Source organism: Tachypleus tridentatus, unplaced genomic scaffold (assembly GCF_004210375.1).
Source record: "Tachypleus tridentatus isolate NWPU-2018 unplaced genomic scaffold, ASM421037v1 Hic_cluster_2, whole genome shotgun sequence".
Classification (NCBI taxonomy): Eukaryota; Metazoa; Arthropoda; class Merostomata; order Xiphosura; family Limulidae; genus Tachypleus; species Tachypleus tridentatus.
This window is the reverse complement of record NW_027467782.1, coordinates 68,757,445-68,781,764: the sequence shown is the minus strand read 5'-3', so window position 1 is coordinate 68,781,764 and position 24,320 is coordinate 68,757,445. Positions and strand designations below refer to the sequence as shown.

The window sequence follows — 24,320 nt, the reverse complement described above, 5'->3', positions numbered from 1 at the left end:
TATGTTTATAATCAAACTTCTCACATTAGTTATTGTACACATAATATAGAAGTTCGTTAGGCTAACTGTGGTTCAGTGTTTGTATGACCTGTTTCATGAAGCATATCTCTAACTTTAAACTTACGCTGATAAATTAATTACCTGTTGTTTGTGGTTTAATGAAAATGTAAGTGTTAGTTTGCTAGTGATTTGGGAAGCTAACATTGCAAGTATTTTACTCCTGGAAGAACACAAAGCAGTTCGAACAGAATGTTCGCTCCAGCAAGTGCTGTGTTACCGGATACGTCATAGGGAGGTGAAACCTAAAAAGTATAAAAAAAAGTGTCTGTTGTTATTTTCGAACATATGTGAAATTACTTTGAGTTTTAAATTAATATTTCCTCAAATATGAAAGAATTAATACGACAGTGTATTGTAAAACTACTTGAGTTTTATGTGAATTTTCTAAATCGAATATAAAACGTAATTACTCCTAATTATACTAAATCAAACATAAAAGGTAATTATTTCTAATTATACTAAATCTAATATAAAATGTATTTATTTCTAATTATACCAAATCTAATATAAAATGTATTTATTTCTAATTATACTAAATATAATATAAAACATAATTATTCATTATAATAGTAAATCGAACATAAAACGTAATTATTTCTAATCATACTAAATCTAATATAAAACATGATTATTCCTAATCATACTAAATCTAATATAAAACATGGTTATTACCAAAAATTTAAAATAGCATTTCATAGAAATTGTTTAATTTTAACAAATCAAAGAATTTTAAAAATAGTTCATAATAAGAGTTTTCTTTCTTAACATATGCGTGTTAAGGCGTTCGACTTGTAATCTGAAAGTCGCAGGTTCAAATCCCTGTCCCAACAAACATGCCCACCCTTTCAACCGTGGGGGCGTTATAATGTGACGGTCAATCCCACTATTCGTTGGTAAAAGAGTAGCCCAAGAGTTGGCGGTGGGTGGTGATGATGACTAGCTGCCTTCCCTCTAGTCTTACACTACTAAGTTAGGGATGGCTAGCGCAGATAGCCCTCGTGTAGCTTTCGCGAAATTAAAAAAGACAAACTTTCTTAACATTTCCTTTCACATAGTTATAAAAATGTTTATCGGTGTACAACAGTTTGAGAAAGTGACTGATATTTTACAAAATACCCCAAAACAACAATCAAATAAAATATTAACGTATAGTTATTGTAATTAGACTTTAGAACCTTAACGCATAATCAAACTTTGTGGACAATTCTTTTGCACAACTTACCTCAACCAGATCGCCACCGACAATGTTCAAACCTCTACAACCACGTACTAACTCTAAAATCTGGATTGGGGTTAGCCCACCTATTTCTGGAGTACCTGGAATGAAAGAGAACATTTATCCACTTTATTGATAAGTAAACAATATAACTTTCAAGAAGCTTCGTAGGAAAACACTTTAATACAATAATCAATTAAAAGACATACAAATTCATAATGCCCAGCATGGCCAGCTGGGTTAAGGCGTTCGAATCATTATCTGAGGGTCGCGGGTTCGAATCTCCGTCGCACTAAATATGCTCGTCCTTTCAGCCGTCGGGGCATTATAATGTGACGGTCAATCCTACTATTTGTTGGTAATTGAGTAGTCCAGGAGTTGGCGGTGGGTGGTGATGACTGGCTGCCTCTCTCTAATCTTACACTGTTAAATTAGGGACAGCTAGCGCAGATAGCCCTCGTGTAGCTTTGCGCGAAATTCAAAAACAAATAAATTTGTAAACCCTTAAAACCTAGAAAAAATAAAACTTACACACTTTATATTGAATTAAAGCAATTTAAAATACGTTTTGCTGGAAAAATCAAAAGTAAATACACGTAGAAAACGAAAAATGCATTCTGGCATTTTACAGTAACTTACATACAAGTGCAGAGAGTTAACTAAACAATGATGACAGGCCACAGGTCACGTACAAATATCGATTATAAGCGACAATGTCGACTGTTAATTTAGACGTCTAATGACTTGGTCTTTGTTGCCTAAGATTAAGTTAGGTACACTTCAATATTTTTCCTTTAAAAACTAATGAAATATAAATGTTTCTTTCATTAATACAAATGTGCTCACCTGTACCAGGAGCATATCCGGGGTCAAGTGCGTCAATGTCGATTGTGACGTAGACTGGCGCATCTCCCATCTGTTCTCGAATTTCCTTCATCAACGGAGTTAAAGATTTGTGCCAACATTCTTCTGCGTGCACAACCCTGAAACCCTAACAACGAAGAACAGTTATAAAAGTAATAGATTTCACATGTTGACAGAATTATGTTCAAACAATGTACGAATCACTTGTTCGGCTACATGGGTGTGATAGTTAGTGAATAATAAAAACAAAACTAGCTCACACAATTTTGTCGAGATTATAAGTTTCAGTTTGAAGAAATGAATTAAAATAACCCTGTTCACCTTTGTCTCTCAAGCTGTTTTTATGGTTAAAATAACCCTGTTCACCTTTGTCTCTCAAGCTGTTTTTATGGTTAAAATAACCCTGTTCACCTTTGTCTCTCAAGCTGTTTTTATGGTTAAAATAACCCTGTTCACCTTTGTCTCTCTCAAGCTGTTTTATGGTTAAAATAACCCTGTTCACCTTTGTCTCTCAAGTTGTTTTTTATGGTTAAAATAACCCTGTTCACCTTTGTCTCTCAAGTTGTTTTATGGTTAAAATAACCCTGTTCACCTTTGTCGCTGTTTTTATGGTTAAAATAACCCTGTTCACCTTTGTCGCTGTTTTTATGGTTAAAATAACCCTGTTCACCTTTGTCTCTCAAGCTGTTTTTATGGTTAAAATAACCCTGTTCACCTTTGTCTCTCAAGCTGTTTTATAGTAAGTCCAAACTCATTTTCACAGAGATAAAATGCGTTATTTTAGAACGATTTCGAGCCTCACCACGACATTAGAGGCACCTTAACAATAGCTTTGCAGCATAGTTTCTATTGCTGAAGGCTCCGTGGTACAGGTTTCCTGTCCAAAACACACCATTCTTTACTGATTTCATTTCTGTAGTCCAGTTAGTGTATAAATGACATTTTCTAAACACCTGTTAGAATCGTACAGAGAGCTGAGATGTTTTATCCAGTGACTTGAAGTACACTACAGTTGAATGAGAAGTGTAACTAGAAGTATTGTTTTGGTGGACCCATATCCCGTTAGCTTAGTTTGGACCCATATCCCGTTAGCTTAGTTTGGACCCATACCTGTTAGCCTACTTTGGACCAATATCCCGTCAGCCTAGTTTGGACCAATATCCTGTCAGCTTAGTATGGACCCATATCCCGTTAGCTTAGTTTGGACCTATATCCCGTTAGCTTAGTTTGGACCCATACCCCGTTAGCCTAGTTTGGACCCATATCCTGTTAGCTTAGTTTGGACCCATATCCCGTTAGCTTAGTTTGGACCAATATCCCGTTAGCTTAGTTTGGACCCATATCCCGTTAGCTTAATGTGGACCCATATCCTGTCAGCCTAGTTTGGACCCATATCCCGTCAGCCTAGTTTGGACCCATATCCTGTCAGCCTAGTTTGGACCAATATCCCGTCAGCCTAGTTTGGACCAATATCTCGTTAGCTTAGTTTGGACCAATATCCTGTCAGCTTAGTTTGGACCAACATCCTGTTAGCTTAGTTTGGACCAATATCCCGTCAGCTTAGTTTGGACCCATATCCCGTTAGCTTAGTTTGGACCAATATCCTGTCAGCTTAGTTTGGACCAACATCCTGTTAGCTTAGTTTGGACCAATATCCTGTCAGCTTAGTTTGGACCAACATCCCGTTAGCTTAGTTTGGACCCATTCCCGTTAGCTTAGTTTGGACCAATATCCTGTCAGCTTAGTTTGGACCAACATCCTGTTAACTTAGTTTGGACCAATATCCCATCAGCTTAGTTTGGACCAACATCCCGTTAGCATAGTTTGGACCCATATCCCGTTAGCTTAGTTTGGACCAATATCCTGTCAGCTTAGTTTGGACCAACATCCTGTTAGATTAGTTTGGACCAATATCCTGTCAGCTTAGTTTGGACCAACATCCTGTTAGCTTAGTTTGGACCCACATCCTGTTAGCTTAGTTTGGACCCATATCCTGTTAGCTTAGTTTGGACCAATATCCTGTCAGCTTAGTTTGGACCAACATCCCGTTAGCTTAGTTTGAACCCATATCCTGTTAGCTTAGTTTGGGCCAATATCCTGTCAGCTTAGTTTGGACCAACATCCTGTTAGCTTAGTTTGGACCCATATCCCGTTAGCTTAGTTTGGACCAACATCCTGTCAGCTTAGTATGGACCAACATCCCGTTAGCTTAGTTTGGAATATTATCTCTTTAGCTTAGTATGGACCCATATCCTGTTAGCTTAGTTTGGACCCATACCTGTTAGCTTAGTTTGGACCCATATCCCGTTAGCTTAGTTTGGACCAATATCCTGTTAGCTTAGTTTGGACACATATCCCGTTAGCTTAGTTTGGACCAATATTCCATTAGCGTAGTTTGGACCCATATCCCGTTAGCTTAGTTTGGACCCATATCCCGTCAGCTTAGTTTGGCCCAATATCCCGTTAGCTTAGTTTGGACCCATATCCCGTTAGCTTAGTTTGGACACATATCCCGTTAGCTTAGTTTGGACCTATATCCCGTTAGCTTAGTTTGTACCCATATCCCGTTAGCTTAGTTTGGACCCATATCCCGTTAGCTTAGTTTGGACCCATATCCCGTTAGGTAAGTTTGGACCAATATCCTGTTACCTTAGTTTGGACCCATACCTGTTAGCCTAGTTTGGACCCATATCCTGTTAGCTTAGTTTGGACCAATATTCCGTTAGCTTAGTTTGGACCCATATCCCGTTAGCTTAGTTTGGACCAATATCCCGTTACCTTAGTTTGGACCAATATCCCGTTAGCTTAGTTTGGACACATATCCCGTTAGCTTAGTTTGGACCTATATCCCGTTAGCTTAGTTTGGACCCATACCCCGTTAGCCTAGTTTGGACCCATATCCCGTTAGCTTAGTTTGGACCCATATCCCGTTAGCTTAGTTTGGACCAATATCCCGTTAGCTTAGTTTGGACCTATATCCCGTTAGCTTAGTTTGGACCTATATCCTGTTAGCTTAGTTTGGACCCATACCTGTTAGCCTAGTTTGGACCCATATCCCGTTAGCTTAGTTTGGACCAATATTCCGTTAGCTTAGTTTGGACCCATATCCTGTTAGCTTAGTTTGGACCAATATCCCGTTACCTTAGTTTGGACCAATATCCTGTTAGCTTAGTTTGGACACATATCCCGTTAGCTTAGTTTGGACCTATATCCTGTTAGCTTAGTTTGGACCCATACCCCGTTAGCCTAGTTTGGACCCATATCCCGTTAGCTTAGTTTGGACCAATATCCCGTTAGCTTAGTTTGGACCTATATCCCGTTAGCTTAGTTTGGACCTATATCCCGTTAGCTTAGTTTGGACTCATACCTGTTAGCCTAGTTTGGACCCATATCCCGTTAGCTTAGTTTGGACCAATATCCCGTTAGCTTAGTTTGGACCAATATCCTGTTAGCTTAGTTTGGACACATATCCTGTTAGCCTAGTTTGGACCCATACCCCGTTAGCCTAGTTTGGACCCATATCCCGTTAGCTTAGTTTGGACCAATATCCCGTTAGCTTAGTTTGGACCAATATCCCGTTAGCTCAGTTTGGACCAATATCCCGTTAGCTTTGTTTGGACCCATATCCCGTTAGCTTAGTTTGGACACATATCCCGTTAGCTTAGTTTGGACCAATATTCCGTTAGCTTAGGTTGGACCCATATCCCGTTAGCCTAGTTTGAACCAATATTCCGTTAGTTTAGTTTTGACCCATATCCTGTTAGCCTAGTTTGGACCCATACCCCGTTAGCCTAGTTTGGACCCATATCCTGTTAGCTTAGTTTGGACCAATATCCTGTTAGCTTAGTTTGGACCAATATTCCGTTAGGTTAGTTTGGACCAATATCCCGTTAGCTTAGTTTGGACCAATATCCCGTTAGCTTAGTTTGGACACATATCCTGTTAGCTTAGTTTGGACCAATATTCCGTTAGCTTAGTTTGGACCCATATCCTGTTAGCCTAGTTTGGACCCATACCCCGTTAGCCTAGTTTGGACCCATATCCTGTTAGCTTAGTTTGGACCAATATCCTGTTAGCTTAGTTTGGACCAATATTCCGTTAGGTTAGTTTGGACCAATATCCTGTTAGCTTAGTTTGGACCAATATCCTGTTAGCTTAGTTTGGACACATATCCCGTTAGCTTAGTTTGGACCAATATTCCGTTAGCTTAGTTTGGACCCATATCCCGTTAGCCTAGTTTGGACCCATATCTTCATAGGGAAATGAAGAGCCTTGCAAACACAGTGCACTTCAGTAGCAGCATCTTGATTATCGGTTTATATTCAAATCCCCATCTGAGATTCGAAAGAAAACCAAGAATGTTTACTTTGACACAAAGATAAAAAATCTAAAAATGCTTTAAACTGTTCATGTCTGCAAACTTTGGACAAAGTTGTTTTTCAAACACAACAATTTTTAAAGTCTCACCTGATCTCTTGACCACTTGTATCGGAAATCCTGATCTATATAGAGAGTTCCTCGAAGTCCAATCTGAGCTACCCTCTTACAATCCAAAAGTCCTTCATCTACTGCTCGCTTGATGGGAGTTCCATGTTGTATTTTACATCCAAGGACTTCATCACTGATATCAGCATGAGCGTCAACGTGGATCAACCCCACGGGACCATGTTTATCCTGAAATAATTAAAACAATAGCTTAGAACATTACTTATTAAACTCATATTACAGTATCATACAGTCAGCATGTAATTTACCTAAGCTAAGAATTTTATCTCTGTATTTAACAAACTGATAATCAATAGGGATCATATCATGAAGACAGATAAAAGGTCGTTTTGAATTAAGCTACACAAGTAGCTATCTGTGTTCTGCCCACCACGGGTATCGAAACCCGGTTTTTAGCGTTGTACGTCCACAGACATACTGCTGAGCCACTGGGGTTAGATAAAAGGTAAACACAATGCAACAATTATGTTTAATTATACGGTTAGTTAGCCCCTAATGGCTAAGTGATATCTCTGCGGACTTACTATCCCAGAAACCAAGGTTCGATACCCGTGATGGTTTCGATAACCCCCAAACTGTAGCTTCATGGTTAACTGCAAACAAACAGTTTCTCAAGCTGATAATAATACAAGCACTAACATCTTAAAATTTTCAAAATAAAAATCATTTGTTTTAGATATTTAGTTTTGTTAACTATCATAAAAGAATATTCCACGGATAAAAAGTACATACATATATATATATATACGTGTGTGTGTATATATATATATACTGTCTTAACTTTAATATGGCGCCATACCTTTAATGACACTTGTACCGTACAAGTAAAAAAAATATGAGTTTGAATTACCAGTTTAAACGAATTAAATGTGAAGACTTGCAAAGTTTATCGGTTGATGTAACGTTTGGATTTCTACCATGTATGTCTCGGTTGGATTTGTACCATGCATAACCAGGTTGGATTTGTATCCTGTATAACTAGATTGATTTGTACCATGTACAACTAGACTGCATTTGTACCATGTACAACTAGTTTGGATTTGTACCGTGTATAACTAGAATGGAGTTGTACCAAGTATGACTAATTTGGATTTGTACCGTGTATAACTAGATTGGAGTTGTACCAAGTATAACTAGTTTGAATTTGAACCATGTATAACTAGATTGAGTTGTACCAAGTATAACTAGTTTGAATTTGTACCACGTATTAGTAGTTTTGATTTGTACTATGTATAACTAGTTTGGATTTGCATAAGTTTGTTTTATTTTTGCTGATATCCTTTGTTTTGAATTAAACTTGCATCATATTATACATAAAACTTTGACAAACTCTACTAGGTTTTTTCTTATCAAATAGTTTTCGGTTGTATTGGATTAGCCATTTGTTGTTGGTTTTGTTAATCTGTATTTCAGTGTGTATTACAGAATGGAATCTATTCTGTTTTTGTGATTTGTTAGATTGGAATTGTATCGTATTATGAAATTCTTAAGACCTGGATGCGTAATGTGTCTGGAATTTTTATTTGTTTGTTTTATTGTATTTACACAGTTCTTTTAATTTTATAATGTCATCAAAAAAAGTACAAAACATGTACGGTAATATGTCTGTTCCCAATTTAGCAATGTAAGACAAGAGAGAAGGCAGATGGTCATCAACACCCACTGCCAATTCTTGGGCTACTCTTTTACCAACGAATAGTGGGATTGGCCGTCACATTATAACGCTGTTACACCTGAAAGGGCGAGCATGTTTGGTGTGACGGGATTCTAGTCCGTAAGTTTCAAATTACAAATCAAGTTCCTTATCCACCTGGCCATGCTGGGCCCAGTATTTCTAAGAGCCCACACAACATGCCATCCTTTGAAATTCAACGAAGAAATACCTTTGAAGAATTTATTGTATTCAATTAATTGAAAATCCAAATCTAAAGTCAAGAATCCCTTTCTGAAATATCCAATAAATTAAAAGAAAGAACAAATCTGCGTGAGTACAACGTAAAAGAATTTGAGCTCGAAGGGAAAATTCTAAAGTCAAATTGTTTTCTTGTCACTCACGAATATTCTGTTTCTAGTAACCATAATTTGACTTCAAACATGGCGTCCTTATTGTTACAATCATGTGAAACAGAAGGAAGTTTGAAACACATAAGAAGGACATTATAAACCGAAAAAACAAATGAGGCAGTTCTTCCATACAATAAACTTGTGTCATTTAAATTGTACTGAACTTTAACACCTATAAAGGTCACTTGAAGTTGAACAGTTTCTGAACACGTGTTAGGTGGGGAACAATTCCTTGTCTTTGTCCTAATATTTTGTTTCAAAAGTGTGATTTTTGTGTTAATTTAGCTAAAATTCACACTATTTGTATTTTACACTAATAATGTTTGTTTTAACTTATTTATGTGAGAGAAAAATTGTTAATATATAACTTATTGTGCTTTGTCTGGATTATAACTATGATTTGATATTTTTTAGATTCCAGTGAGATTCGTTTTTTTCGTGATTTAATGACTTTATGTCATTGACTTGTAATTAGATTTTAACACTTACTGTCATTGGAGCATTTATAATATATTTTAAAATCACCTCTCGGTTACAAGAAACCTACTTTAAACACAAATTTATTTCAGAACGACTGGCATATGTATCAACACTTTTATTGGTAAGCTAGAATAACGTTTCGACCTACCTAGGTCAACTCTAGTTAAAAAAACTATAGTAAGGTGTGAATATCTACACCAGCTAGAAGGTGAATAATTTAAAAATACTGTACTCAGCTGTGAATACTTACATTAGTAGGGGATCAGTATTTTATAATTACTCTGGTCAGATGTGATTATCTACACTAGCAGCACATGAATAATTTTAAAATACTGTGGGTAGGTGTGAATATCTACACTAGCAGCACATGAATAATTTTAAAATACTGTGGATAGGTGTGAATATCTACAATAGCAGCACATGAATAATTTTAAAATACTGTGGATAGGTGTGAATATCTACACTAGCAGCAGATGAATAATTTTAAATTACTGTGGGTAGGTGTGAATATCTACACCGGCAGCATGTGAATAAAACTATTCAGGTGTAAAAATCTACAGTAGCAGTAGATTGTTTGTTTGTTTTGAATTTCGCTCAAATATACACATGGGCTATCTGCAATAGTCGTCCCAGTGTAAGACTAGAGGGAAGGCAGCTAATCATCATAACCCACCGTCAACTCTGGGCCTACTCTTTTACCAACAAATAGTGGGATTGGATGCCACATTATAACACCCCACAGATGAAATGGCATGTTTGGTGTGATGGGGATTCGTAACAGTTACCCTCAGATTACGAGTTGAAAGCCTTAACGCACCTGGCCATGCCTGACACTAGTAGAGAATGAATAATTTAAAATACTGTAATGAGATTTAAATATTTACACTATCTGGGGTTGAATAGTTTAAAAATACTATAGGCAGGTGTGAATATCTATACTAGCAGTGCATAAATAATATAGAAATACTGAATTTAGGTGTGAATATCTGTACTAGCAGTGCATAAATAATATAAAAATACTGAATTTAGGTGTGAATATCTGTACTAGCAGTGCATAAATAATATAAAAAATACTGAATTTAGGTGTGAATATCTGTACTAGCATTTCATAAATAATATAAAAATACTGAATTTAGGTGTGAATATCTGTACTAGCAGTGCATAAATAATATAAAATACTGAATTTAGGTATGAATATCTGTACTGGCAGTGCATAAATAATATAAAAAATACCGAATTTAGGTATGAATATCTGTACTAGCAGTGCATAAATAATAAAAAATTGAATTTAGGTGTGAATGTCTATACTAGCAGTGCATATATAATATAAAAAATACTGAATTTAGGTGTGAATATCTATACTAGCAGCATAAATAATATAAAAAATACTGAATTTAGGTGTGACTATCTGTACTAGCAGTGCATAAATAATATAAAAAATACTGTGGTGAGTTGTGAATATCGACATTGACAAGTGTTGATGAGCCTTAAGTTGTTGTACTGGTCCTACTTGTATTGGATTTAAATATTCTAACAAGTGTTGATGAACCTTGTTGTTGTACTAGTTCTAAATGTATGATTTAAGTATTTTAACAAGTGTTGATGAACCTTTAGTTGTTGTAATGGTCCTACTTGTATGATTTAAATATTCTAACAAGTGTTGATGACCCTTAAGTTGTTGTACTGGTCCTACTTGTATGATTTAAATATTCTAACAAGTGTTGATGAACCTTAAGTTGTTGTACTGGTCCTACTTGTATGATTTAAATATTCTAACAAGTGTTGATGACCCTTAAGTTGTTGTACTGGTCCTACTTGTATGATTTAAATATTCTAACAAGTGTTGATGAACCTTAAGTTGTTGTAATTGGTCCTACTTGTATGATTTAAATATTCTAACAAGTGTTGATGAACCTTATGTTGTTGTACTAGTTCTACTTGTATGATTTAAATATTCTAACAAGTGTTGATCAAATTTAAGTTGTTGTACTAGTTCTGCTTGTATGATTTTAAATATAGAAGCAAGTGTTTATGACCCTTAAGTTCTTCTTTCTGAGTTTTAAATATTCTAAAAAGTGTTTATGAATCTTAATTTGTTGTGGTAGTTGTACTTGTGTGACTTTTAAATATTGTAACAAGTGTTTATTAATCTTAAGTTCTTCTTTCTGACTTTAAATATTCTGAGAAGTGTTCATGAATCTTAAGTTGTTGTACTAGTTCTTTTTGTATGACTTTTAAATATTTTAGCAAGTGTTCATGAACCTTAAGTTGTTGTACTACTTCTACTTGTATGACTTTTAAATATTCTTTAACAAGTTCATGAACCTTAAGTTGTTGTACTAGTCCTACTTGTATGATTTAAATATTCTAACAAGTGTTGATGAACCCTCAAGTTGTTGTACTAGTTCTACTTGTATGATTTAAATATTCTAACAAGTGTTGATGAACCTTAAGTTGTTGTTGTACTAGTCCTACTTGTATGATTTAAATATTCTAAACAAGTGTTGATGAACCTTAATTTGTTGTACCATAGTCCTACTTGTATTGATTTTTAAATATTCTAACTAGTGTTGATGAACCGTAAGTTGTTGTACTAGTCCTACTTGTATGATTTAAATATTCTAACAAGTGTTGATGAACCTTAAGTTGTTGTACTAGTCCTACTTGTATGATTTAAATATTCTAACAAGTGTCGATGAACCTTAAGTTGTTGTGGTATCTCCTACTTCTTTGATTTTAAATATTCTAACGAGTGTTGATGAACCTTAAGTTGTTGTACTAGTTCTACTTGTATGATTTAAATATTCTAACAAGTGTTGATGAACCTTAATTTGTTGTACTAGTCCTCACTTGTATGATTTAAATATTCTAACTAGTGTTGATGAACCGTAAGTTGTTGTACTAGTCCTACTTGTATGATTTAAATATTCTAACAAGTGTTGATGAACCTTAAGTTGTTGTACTAGTCCTACTTGTATGATTTAAATATTCTAACAAGTGTCGATGAACCTTAAGTTGTTGTATTAGTTCTACTCTTTGATTTAAATATTCTAACGAGTGTTGATGAACCTTAAGTTGTTGTACTAGTTCTACTTGTATGATTTAAATATTCTAACAAGTGTCGATGAACCTCAAGTTGTTGTACTAGTTTCTACTTGTATGATTTAAATATTTTAACAAGTGTTGATGAACCTTAAGTTGTTGTAATTGGTCCTACTTGTATGATTTAAATATTCTAACAAGTGTTGATGAACCTTAAGTTGTTGTAGTAGTTCTACTTGTATGATTTAAATATATGCTAATAAGTGTTGATGAACCTTAAGTTGTTGTACTAGTCCTACTTGTATGATTTAAATATTCTAACAAGTGTCGATGAACCTTAAGTTGTTGCACTAGTTTTACTTGTATGATTTAAATATTCTAACAAGTGTTGATGAACCTTAAGTTGTTGTACTAGTTCTACTTGTTGATTTAAATATTCTAACGAGTGTTGATGAACCTTAAGTTGTTGTACTAGTCCTACTTGTATGATTTAAATATTCTAGCAAGTGTCGATGAACCTTAAGTTGTTGTATTAGTTCTACTTCTTTGATTTAAATATTCTAACGAGTGTTGATGAACCTTAAGTTGTTGTACTAGTTCTACTTGTATGATTTAAATATTCTAACAAGTGTCGATGAACCTCAAGTTGTTGTACTAGTTCTTACTTGTATGATTTAAATATTTTAACAAGTGTTGATGAACCTTAATTTGTTGTACTGGTCCTACTTGTATGATTTAAATATTCTAACAAGTGTTGATGAACCTTAAGTTGTTGTACTAGTTCTACTTGTATGATTTAAATATTCTAACAAGTGTTGATGAACCTTAAGTTGTTGTAGTAGTTCTACTTGTATGATTTAAATATATGCTAATAAGTGTTGATGAACCTAAGTTGTTGTACTAGTCCTACTTGTATGATTTAAATATTCTAACAAGTGTCGATGAACCTTAAGTTGTTGTACTAGTTCTACTTCTTTGATTTAAATATTCTAACGAGTGTTGATGAACCTTAAGTTGTTGTAGTAGTTCTACTTGTATAATTTAAATATATGCTAATAAGTGTTGATGAACCTTAAGTTAAGTTGTACTAGTCCCACTTTTATGATTTAAATATTTTAACAAGTGTTGATGAACCTTAAGTTGTTGTACTAGTCCTACATTTATGATTTAAATATTCTAACAAGTGTCGATGAACCTTAAGTTGTTGTAATTTGTTCTACTTGTATGATTTAAATATTCTAAGAAGTGTTGATGAACCTTAAGTTGTTGTAGTAGTTCTACTTGTATGATTTAAATATATGCTAACAAGTGTTGATGAACCTTAAGTTGTTGTACTAGTCCTACTTGTATGATTTAAATATATGCTAATAAGTGTTGATGAACCTTAAGTTGTTGTACTAGTCCTACTTGTATGATTTAAATATTCTAACAAGTGTCGATGAGCCTTGTTGTTGCACTAGATTTACTTGTATGATTTAAATATTCTAACAAGTGTCGATGAACCTTAAGTTGTTGTACTAGTTCTACTTGTTTGATTTAAATATTCTAACGAGTGTTGATGAACCTGTTGTTGTTGTACCTGTTCTACTTGTATGATTTAAATATTCTAACAAGTGTTGATGAACCTTAAGTTGTTGTACTAGTTCTACTTGTATGATTTAAATATTCTAGCAAGTGTTGATGAACCTTAAGTTGTTGTACTAGTTCTACTTGTATGATTTAAATATTCTAACAAGTGTTGATGAACCTTAAGTTGTTGTACTAGTTCTACTTGTATGATTTAAATATTCTAACAAGTGTTGATGAACCTTAAGTTGTTTGTACTAGTTCTACTTGTATGATTTAAATATTCTAACAAGTGTTGATGAACCTTAAGTTGTTGTACTAGTCCTACTTGTATGATTTAAATATTCTAACAAGTGTTGCTGAACCTTAAGTTGTTGTACTAGTTCTACTTGTATGATTTTTAACTTCCTAGATGTTCTTATAGAAATGTTTATTATAAATTATATATTTCTTGACTACCATTGAATTTGTAGCATTATTCAACCAAAATAGTAATTTTATGGAAATACAAGTGTGAACATTTCTGGTAACTCGAACTTTTTACCTACTTTAATCGCCTGTAAAATGGGATAAGTGATTGTATGGTCACCTCCCATCGTCAGTGGTGTACAGTCATCATTTAATATTTTCTGTATTCCTGATCTGATATCTCTGACTGCTTGTTGAATTTCATACATTGCGATTGGAATGTCATCTCATATCTGCAACTTGAAGAGTTTCTAAAGGCATAGCTCCTTTAATAGTGCATGAAAGAAATGATATAATCAGTAACAAAGAGAGCAAACTTTTAAAACTTATGCTAATGATGAAGATATATATACTTTACCTGAGAAAAATACTTTCATGGATATTACATATAAAATAGCTGAGATCGTTCAATCGGTTCCTTTATGCTTAACTAGGACATTGAAAGGAAATGATAATTACATTACATACAACGTATATATAGATTTTGGTGTATATACATGTTAATACTTATACCTCACACAAGGTATATATATATATATCTATATTCATACATATAATACACATGTATACAACGTTTATATATATACGCACCTTAATATTTATATTACATAATGCACAATGTAATAATATATATGACATTAATAACCCTCACCCACAATATGCATATATATGTAGCTTAAAATGTATATCATATATACCAATATATACATACCTCATATACCAGGGTGGCCAACATTCCTTAACATTAAACCTACATACCATAAACTTCAGATGTTTGAGAGCCACAAGACATGAACAAATATTACACACACGTTTTATTGTTACACGTACACTTTGTTACATACATTTTATGTAAGTATTAAGAAATACATGAACGTAATAATATTTATTTATGTATGTAGTTTTTAAATTATCAGATACCGTTAGTTTCAATAATCACAAAGTACACATATATATACCAAACGTTTTCAAAATCCTTTCTGATTGTTGTTTTAACTATATTGAACGTATTTAATATGGTAATAAACTACAGAAATATCTAAGAAAAATATGCAAATTTGCATTTCATTAACATTAAATGAGACAGCCAAAAATAGAAATAAAAGGGGTAAAACAGATATTTTAATGATATTTATTTGTTTCAGTAAATATCTGGTCAGAACATGGAGGAAAATATGTAAAACTATAAAATTAGGTAATTTTAATCAGATACCACCTTACAAAATTGTAGTCTGGTCATAATTTTTTTTCTGACACAAACAGACATTGATGGCTCAACACGGCCAGGTTGTTAAGACACTCAACTCGTAATCTGAGGGTCACGGGTTTAAATCACCGTCACACCAAACACGCTCGCCCTTTTAGCTGTGTGGCGTTAAAATGTGAGGTCAATCCCACTCTTCGTTGGTGATGACTCACTGCTTTCCCTCTAGTATTACACTGCTAAATTAGAGATGGGTAGCACAGAGAGCCCTCGAGTAGCTTTGTGCGAAATTCAAAAACAAACCAAACAGACATTGATACAATTATCAGGCAATTTAATGCCAGTAGAGATTCTGTGAGTTTCCATCTTGGTTGTGAGTCGTTGAAATTCCGGCTGATATGAGGTCAAGGCTGTACGAATTAGCTCCGTCAGGTGTTAGTTTGTAAGGACTGCACGATGCTTCAAGTTCAGAAACTTCATTACAGAGTACAGTGATTTACAGCAATATGTTGTATTGAAAATTGAGATGAATTGCACAATGGTTTCCTTCAGTTCAGGATATTTTAATTCTGGAATTTGCTTTCAGAACTCAACTGTAGAATGGGATTTATAGATCATCTTTAGACCCAGTTTCTTCTGTGGTGCTATTAGTTCCATTTCCAAAGCAGATGATTTTGTAACCAGAGGTTTGAGAATTGGGCAACCATCATTGGTCACATCAACCATGAATGGATTTACAAGAAAGACGAATCAGGGCTTCAGTTTCTGCAAGTCCTCAAACCTGTCTAAGAAATGATCAAGCAGTCCTTGTAATCTGTCTTTGTATTCTTCCAGTTTGTGGTCTTTTATTTCAATATCAGAGAATGTATTTACACACCTTGTGAGATTGGGAAAGTGACTGAAGTTTCTTGACAATATATCTCTTTGAAAAAGTCTTATTTTATTCTGAAAGCTGAAAATTGCCTGAGTAAGATCAGAAACAATCTTATTCTTCCTCTGGAGTGCCAAGTTGAAGATAGGATCATTTTTTTTTAATACATGAAAAGTAATAATAGACTCCAACTGATCCACAAACCTATTTAAGACACTGCTGGTTGACAGCCACATCATAATACAGAAAAAAAGAGACATCACTGAGTTTATCTTCAAACTCCAGTTCTTCAATAATAAAATTTTGAACTGTCGGTGGATCTTCCCATTTAAGCGTGTGGAATAAACAATTTCAAAACAAATTTCATAACATTTTCATAGTTGAAATATCTGACTGCCAGGTGTTCATGATGAATAATGTAATGAACAGGGAATTCTGGAAAGCTGGGATCACTTTTCATAAGTGCAATTAATCCTTCATTTTCCCCACCATTGCAGGTGCTCCATCTGTTGCAACATTGACCAGTTTACCCAGTGGAATATCAGCATTTGTTAAGGCTCTGTCAAGCGCGTTTTAATGTCAACACCACGAGTTGTTTCTTTTAGTGCCACTGAGTGTAACATCTCTTCTTTCACAGTTACATCAGAGGAAACATAACGAATAAATACCGCCAGTTGTGGGTTGTTTTGTGTGTCGTTAGATTCTTCGTTTTCCATTTTGCCTGTAACGTCAGCACTGACTTGGGAGATACGTATCTCTGTAGTGTGGCGTGAAGCTACTGGTTGTGCTATTAGTCGCTGAAGTTTTGTGTTATTTGGATCTAACACTGCAACTTCAGCTATATTCTTCTTAACAAATTCACCATCAGAATATGGGTATTTAGCAATATTCCATGATATAACAAACCAGCTTCAGTCGTTGTATCAACTTCCTTACTGAACGTTGTGTCCATCTGACAGATGAATCTGGGTTTGACAGATGGCAGAAGAACGCTACCTGCCTGAATGCATAGAGCCAACTGTAAAGTTTTGTGAAGGATGAATAATGGTGTGAGGCTGTTTTTCATGGTTTGGGCTTGGCTGTTTAGTTCCAGTGAAGAGAAATCTTAATGCTACAGCATACAATGACATTCTAGAGAATTGTGTGCTTCCACCTTTGGCAACAGTTTGGGAAAGACCCTTTTTGTTTAAGCATGGCAATCCCCGTGCCCAAAGCAAGTTTCATAAAGACACACTTTCTCGAGGTTGGTGTGGAAGAACTTGACTGGCCTGCACAGAGCCCTGACCCCAACTCCATTGAACACCTTTGAGATGAATTGAACACTGACTGCGAGCCAGACCTTCTTCGCTCTAACATCAGTGCCCAACCTCACTAATACTCTTGTGGCTGAATAGGTGAAAATCCCCGCAGCCATGTTCCAAAATCTGGTGAAAGGCCTTCCCAAAATGAATTAAGACAAGTTCCATGTTAAAAAACCGTTAAGGTAGTTTGAATACTGTTACAGTTCTAGGTTAAATACTTTTGATTTCCATTTTGGTCTTGTGATAAGCAGTAAAATATATTATTAAATGAAACCTATTTCACAAATAAAACTGGAAGTAATTTGAATTTTATATAACTTGTGAATTTCTTTAGTGCTTGGTTATGTTTTATTTAAATTGTTATTTTTATGGATATTAAATACTGTAATATAAATATCTATGATTATTAGTTATAATTATTGATATAATTTCTATAATAAAATAAAATTGTATTTATAAAATTACACTCTTTATTCATTTCATCATCAGCATTTTACCACTCGGTTCCATCAAGGAACATAAGGCCGCAATCACTTGTGGTTTCATGAACAGGTATTTAAGTGAATAGGTTGTTAGCCCACTGCACCGAGCCGTACCTAATTTAGCAGTGTAAGACAGGTAAGGCAGCTAGTCATCATCAGCCACCGCCAACCAACCTTGGGCTACTCTTTACCAACGAAAAGTGGGATTTACCGTCACATTATAACGCCCCACGGCTGGGAGAGAGTAGGTTGATGCGCGACCTGGCGCGAACCCGCGACCCTAAGATTACGAAGCGCACGCCTTAAAGCGCTAGGCCATGCCAGGCACATTTATGCATTTAAAACGTAAAATTCATTTATATTTGGTCTCCCAGTGGCACAGCGACATGCCGGCGGACTTGTAAGGCTAAAACCAGTTTCGATACCAACGGTGGGCAAAGCATAAATAGCCCATTGTATAGCTTTGTAGGTTATTTAATTACAAACAAACATTTATATCTTTGTTAATATGTTTTACTGGGATAAATTTGTTTGCTCGAAACTGCCTGAGGGGGTCAGTCAGTCAGTCAGCAGACAACAAACACTCAACGTTGCAACTTATACTGTCATGACGTCATTAGAATGTGCCTTAAATTACGAGAAGGGTTTATATGTTACAACACTGCATGACATATGAACTTCAAAAGCAAGAAATATAAATATTTTGTTACTAATAATTTTCGTTTTATTTAGTCGTGAAACAGAAAACTGTCGTGGATTCTGTGGTAGTTCGTCTAGATGTATAATCAGTTCGATGTTGTTAAAAAAGCATTACGCACCTTTATTGAATTAGGTAAAGATCAGAGTAAGCTGTAAAAGTGCTGAACTTTCACACTTGGAATCATATTGTAAATTATAATTCAAACCTTAATGTTATATATTAGTTAATTTAAAAGTAAATATTAAAAGAACACACACTTAAATATAGAGTTTAGTGAGCAATGTTTGTAATCAGATGTTTTTGTGTAATAAATACCCAAGTCTATAGTTTCATATAGATTAGAATTCAAATTAACAATATTAACAAGCTAAGATGCAAAATAAGACCTAAACATATTTTTTATTTTGTTGAGATATGACTTCTGTACTGAATCACTGAGATATGACTTCTGTACTGAATCAAACATGGTGGTCCTGTTCATCCTGAATCAAACATGGTGGTCCCGTTCATCTCTTTCCATTTTTGAAACGGTTCTTTACATACACTTACTTAATATATGACATGTGAGCAATCAACAGCTCAAATGTCTCCAGTGTTTTTTCTGCCATTTTAATATTTGAAAACGTTACAATGTTCTTTCAATCCAAGATTTCAATAAGTTAAGTGTTGTTGCTAGTACTGAAGTTTCATATTTTTTAATTTAAGTAAATCTTACTTATAAGCTTAATAAATTATGGTGTAAGGTATCAGTGTAGTTATTTATGATTATTTGGTTATTCAACTGTATATAAAACCTAAAAACATTGATGTCCTTCACATGTAAATTTTAAAGGTGTCCAAGTCCATAACATCAGAGTTCAAAGTTCAAAGGTCATAGCGAGAAGAGATAACTGTTTGCTTTTATTTATTTATTGTTCTATGGTTTAAGAAAATAAGTTTAATAATTTACTTCTATGTAATAATAATATAATTAACTACTTATGCACAAAAGTCTATACTTCTTTAAAGCAAGAGACAGGGTTCGTTTTAATTGTGTACGTAACCTAGTACGTACATCTCGTCAACGCAAGTTATGTAATGTTAGCTAGGAATGAATGGAAGGTTAGCATAATAACAAATAATAAATATATATATAAATATAGAGTGTTACAAGACTTAAGGTACTTAGACTAAATATTGATTTTTTTGTTTTAATATTTTGTCATTCCACACGAAAAAACATATATTTATATTTATTTCCTAATTTTTGTGATCTTTACGAGATTGGTCAAGGACAGACCCCACAGAGTTTGAGTATAGAGAATAACATAAAACATAAAGTCTCACTGAAAACAAACATTTGAAATGTGTTTAAGAAATTTTAGAGATTACACAAATAATATTTGAGATTTTAGGGAGAGAAATGGATTATTAATCATCACAAGAAATCACTATGAATTCAGACCAGTGACGAAACACACTATATATTTTAATTAATCATCACAAGAAATCACTTTGAATTTAGACTAGTGACGAAGCAGACGAATATTTTTAATTAATCATCACAATAATCATTTGAATTAGAATTTAACAGACGAAATTTTAAACAGAGAATACTTTGAATTCAGACTCAGTGAGGAAACACATCATATTTTAATTAATTATCACAAAAATCACTTTATTTTGAATTTACCAGTAATGACAAAACAGACGAATATTTTTAAATACAAGGACTTTAATCACACAGAAATCACTTTAAATTTAGTTACTAACGAGAAACAACACACTAATATTTTTATTAATCATCACAAGACACCACTTTGAATTCAGACCAGTGACGAAACACACTAATATTTTAATTAATCATCACAAGACATCACTTTGAATTCAGACTAGTGACGAAACACACTAATATTTTAATTAATTATCACAAGAAATCACTTTGAATTTAGACTAGTGACGAAACAGACGAATATTTTTAATTAATCATCACAAGAAATCACTTTGAATTTAGACTAGTGACGAAACAGACGAATATTTTTTTAATTTATCATCACAAGAAATCACTTTTAATTTAGACTAGTGACGAAACAGACGAATATTTTAATTAATCATCACAAGAAATCACTTTGAATTCAGATTAGTGACGAAACACACTAATATTTTAAAGACAAATCTTGTAAATGTATTTCATTATAAAATATTTGTAATCTTTACTAAAACACCAAAGCTACACATACTTTATTAAAAGTTATAGTGTGAATACTTAATGTGTACTAGGAGATAGACGAACACGTGTATATTATATCAAGCCCGTTGCGAAATGGGTTAGTGACCATATTTATATATTTCTTATATTTTATATGTATATATACATAGGGCATGGGTTGGAGACCATATTTTATACTTCATATTTTGAATATATATAGCATGGGCATTTGGCCAAACACGAGCGTTTCGTATAACACAACTGATTATCATGTGCTGACGATATTATTAATATAAATTTTCAAACTGAGCAATTATTTAATTAGAGCTAAACTAAAAATCATGAGTATGGATAATCAAACATACGTCCCTACTTATAAAGACCAGAATGCATTGTTAATGGTCACTACATCTGTAAATATAAATATTAATCATACCTGTTCTCCCATTTACAGGCCGGACCAATACGGACTCTGTGCGAATTTGTCTGGGTCCAAATCTTGTTCCAGGTCTATTGGAAGCTCCAGTATCTAAAGGAACTCCAACAAAACAAACATTGAGGCCTAGAAAAATAAGAAAAATTTTGTATGTTCAATCAAAAATTATTTTACGACATCTGTATGTAGAAACATAAAAAAATATTATAATATAAAGATAAAGTAGGATATTTTTAATTTTAAAATAAATATACAGTGGTACCTCGGTTCTCGAACTTAATCCGTTCCAGAAGGCTGTTCGAAAACCGAATCAATTTTTCCCATAAGAAATTTACAACGTTAAAATCAGGGATTCGATTCCCCTTTGGGCTCAGCAGATAGCCCAATGTGGCTTTGCTATAAGAAAAAAAAAACACACACACCCATAAGAAATACTGTAATTTAAATTAATCTGTTACAGACCTCCAAAAATTACGCATTATGAAGCATTTTACGTAAAAATATTTTTATTTATACCTGTATAATAATACTTACATGTCAACCACAAAAACTATAAACACAATAAAAAAACAATAAATGAAAATTTAACTGCACTTTACCTGTGCTGAGGAGAGCTGATGGCGTAAGTGAAAGGTGGTGAGGAACGTAGAGAGTATGAGGGTTATTGTTTGAAAGGGGAGTCACCTTCCATAAAAACATTAGGTAACCCTACTTCAGGGGTTCTTTATCTTTCTGTCTCTTTGTACCGCTGCAACCTGTTTGAGACTCACTGGACCTATTTCTCACTAAAACTTGTCTAATGAGGTTTGTTTCTGCCTGGCACCCTCCCCATGGCATCACTTGTATCAGCACCTCGTTTCAGGAGGTCAGCATGCAACTGCTTTGCTTTCTCACAAATGATGGTCTCAGAAATGCTATCACTAGCTAACTGTTTTTGTTTACCCAAATCAACAACAGTTTTTCTACCTCTTCCATTGTTTGTGATCTTTGTTTTGTGAGCAGTGTCACCCTTTTGCAACATCAGTTCCTTTGATGACCTCTTTATTTTCAGTATGGTGCAGACTGTAGACTTCACCATACCAAACTGTGTAGAGGTCAGACACGTGAACACCACTCATACTTCGCTATGAGATCTTTTTTTCACCTTTATTGTGGTTCTAACAACTTTTCTTTATGGTTTGCTGCTTTCATTATCCTTCTTTTACTCCATGGTGGTTTATTTAATCAGAATATTTAGAAAAACAAACAAAAAGAAAAGCGAGAACGTTCACAGTAGATTTTATCGGGGGTGTGGACTGAGCGACAGGTGCGGGTAAAATGTTTTGGGCAAGCTTGGCGTGGGCCGAAAATGGTCGAAGGGTCGTTCGGGTCATCAGTCGGGTTATTTCGGGGTTCGGGCCACGACAGTTTGGTTTAGGAACCAAGCTTATGTTCGATAACCAAAACATTTTTTCTCAAACAACATGTTGGAAAACCGAATTGTTCGAGAACCGAGACACCACTGTACATAGTGTGTTTGAATCCCATTTTGTTACCGACACCACTGTACAGTGTGTTTGAATCCCATTTTGTTACCGACACCACTGTACATAGTGTGTTTGAATCCCATTTTGTTACCGACACCACTGTACATAGTGTGTTTGAATCCCATTTTGTTACCGACACCACTGTACATAGTGTGTTTGAATCCCATTTTGTTACCGACATCATACTACTTATAATAAAGTAAGTTTTGATCCTCCATTTTGTAAAAAAGGCACAACCGTCTTTTGTAATATCTTGGTCTTTCAGGCCCATTATCACGTGTTCTACTTGTTTCTTGAGCTGGTTCAAGGCCCTGATATCTTCTGTTGACAACGTAACGAACGAGTTATGATGACTTTGGTTTAGTTACACTACTTAAAACATAGAACTTGGTGTGAGAAAATAGAAACAGACTGCATTAGTTTACTTCCAAAACACCAACAAATCATGTATAGTATTATAACACACAAATACTTCTGAAACACCAACAAATCATGTATAGTATTATAACACACAAATACTTCTGAAACACCAACAAATCATGTATATATTATAGCACACACAAAATTTTGAAACACCAACTTCCCCAGTGGCACAGTGGTATGCCTGGACTTACACACTAAAAACCGCGTTTCGATACTCGTGGGTAGAGCACAGATAGCTCATTGTGTAGCTTTGTGCTTAATGCAAAACAAACCGAAACACCAACTAATAATGTATAGTATAGTACACACAAATACTCTGACACACCAACTAATCATGGAAACGTGCAATTCTTTTTTTTTTATCTTTAGTATCCTAATTGGACGTGCTAAGATTATGGGCTTGTAAGACTAAAGGTGGATTTGAATTCTTCACATTGGACACAGCAGAAATAGTTCATAACTAACTCTTTATTTTTTACAATAAGTTTTAGTAACGATTACTTTAATAAATAAATATCTTCACATTTGTAAGTTATATTTTGATCGTATCTTACCTTGCGATGTGTCTTGAATTGGTAGCCGCAAATGATGCTATTCCACCGGGCCGTGGCATCTGAGTCATCGCCGATAAAGGTTTATTATACTGCTGGTTTTCTTTCTTCGAAAAGTGAAGCATGCGGAAAAGCGTCCATCCATAATTATTGTCATTTTTATGTAAGCTACTTATGTGTGCAAGATTATATTTTGAAATCTGGGATAAAGCTCTTGTTAGGGTAAAATACATTTTAAAGAAAGCTCTAGGAAGCAAAGAAAGTAAATGTGTTTCGGACCTCGAGTGTCCTGTGTTACATTTGTCTTTCACATTTATAACTCATCATGAAATCAGATAGCAGCTTCTAAAAAAAACATCGAAACCATGGTTG

At 34.4% G+C, this 24,320-nt stretch overlaps 1 pseudogene; it reads right to left on the bottom strand.

Moving 5' to 3' along the window:
• Positions 1–24,219, bottom strand: LOC143242563 (agmatinase, mitochondrial-like; annotated as a pseudogene).
• Between the last annotated feature and the right edge of the window lie 101 nt (positions 24,220–24,320).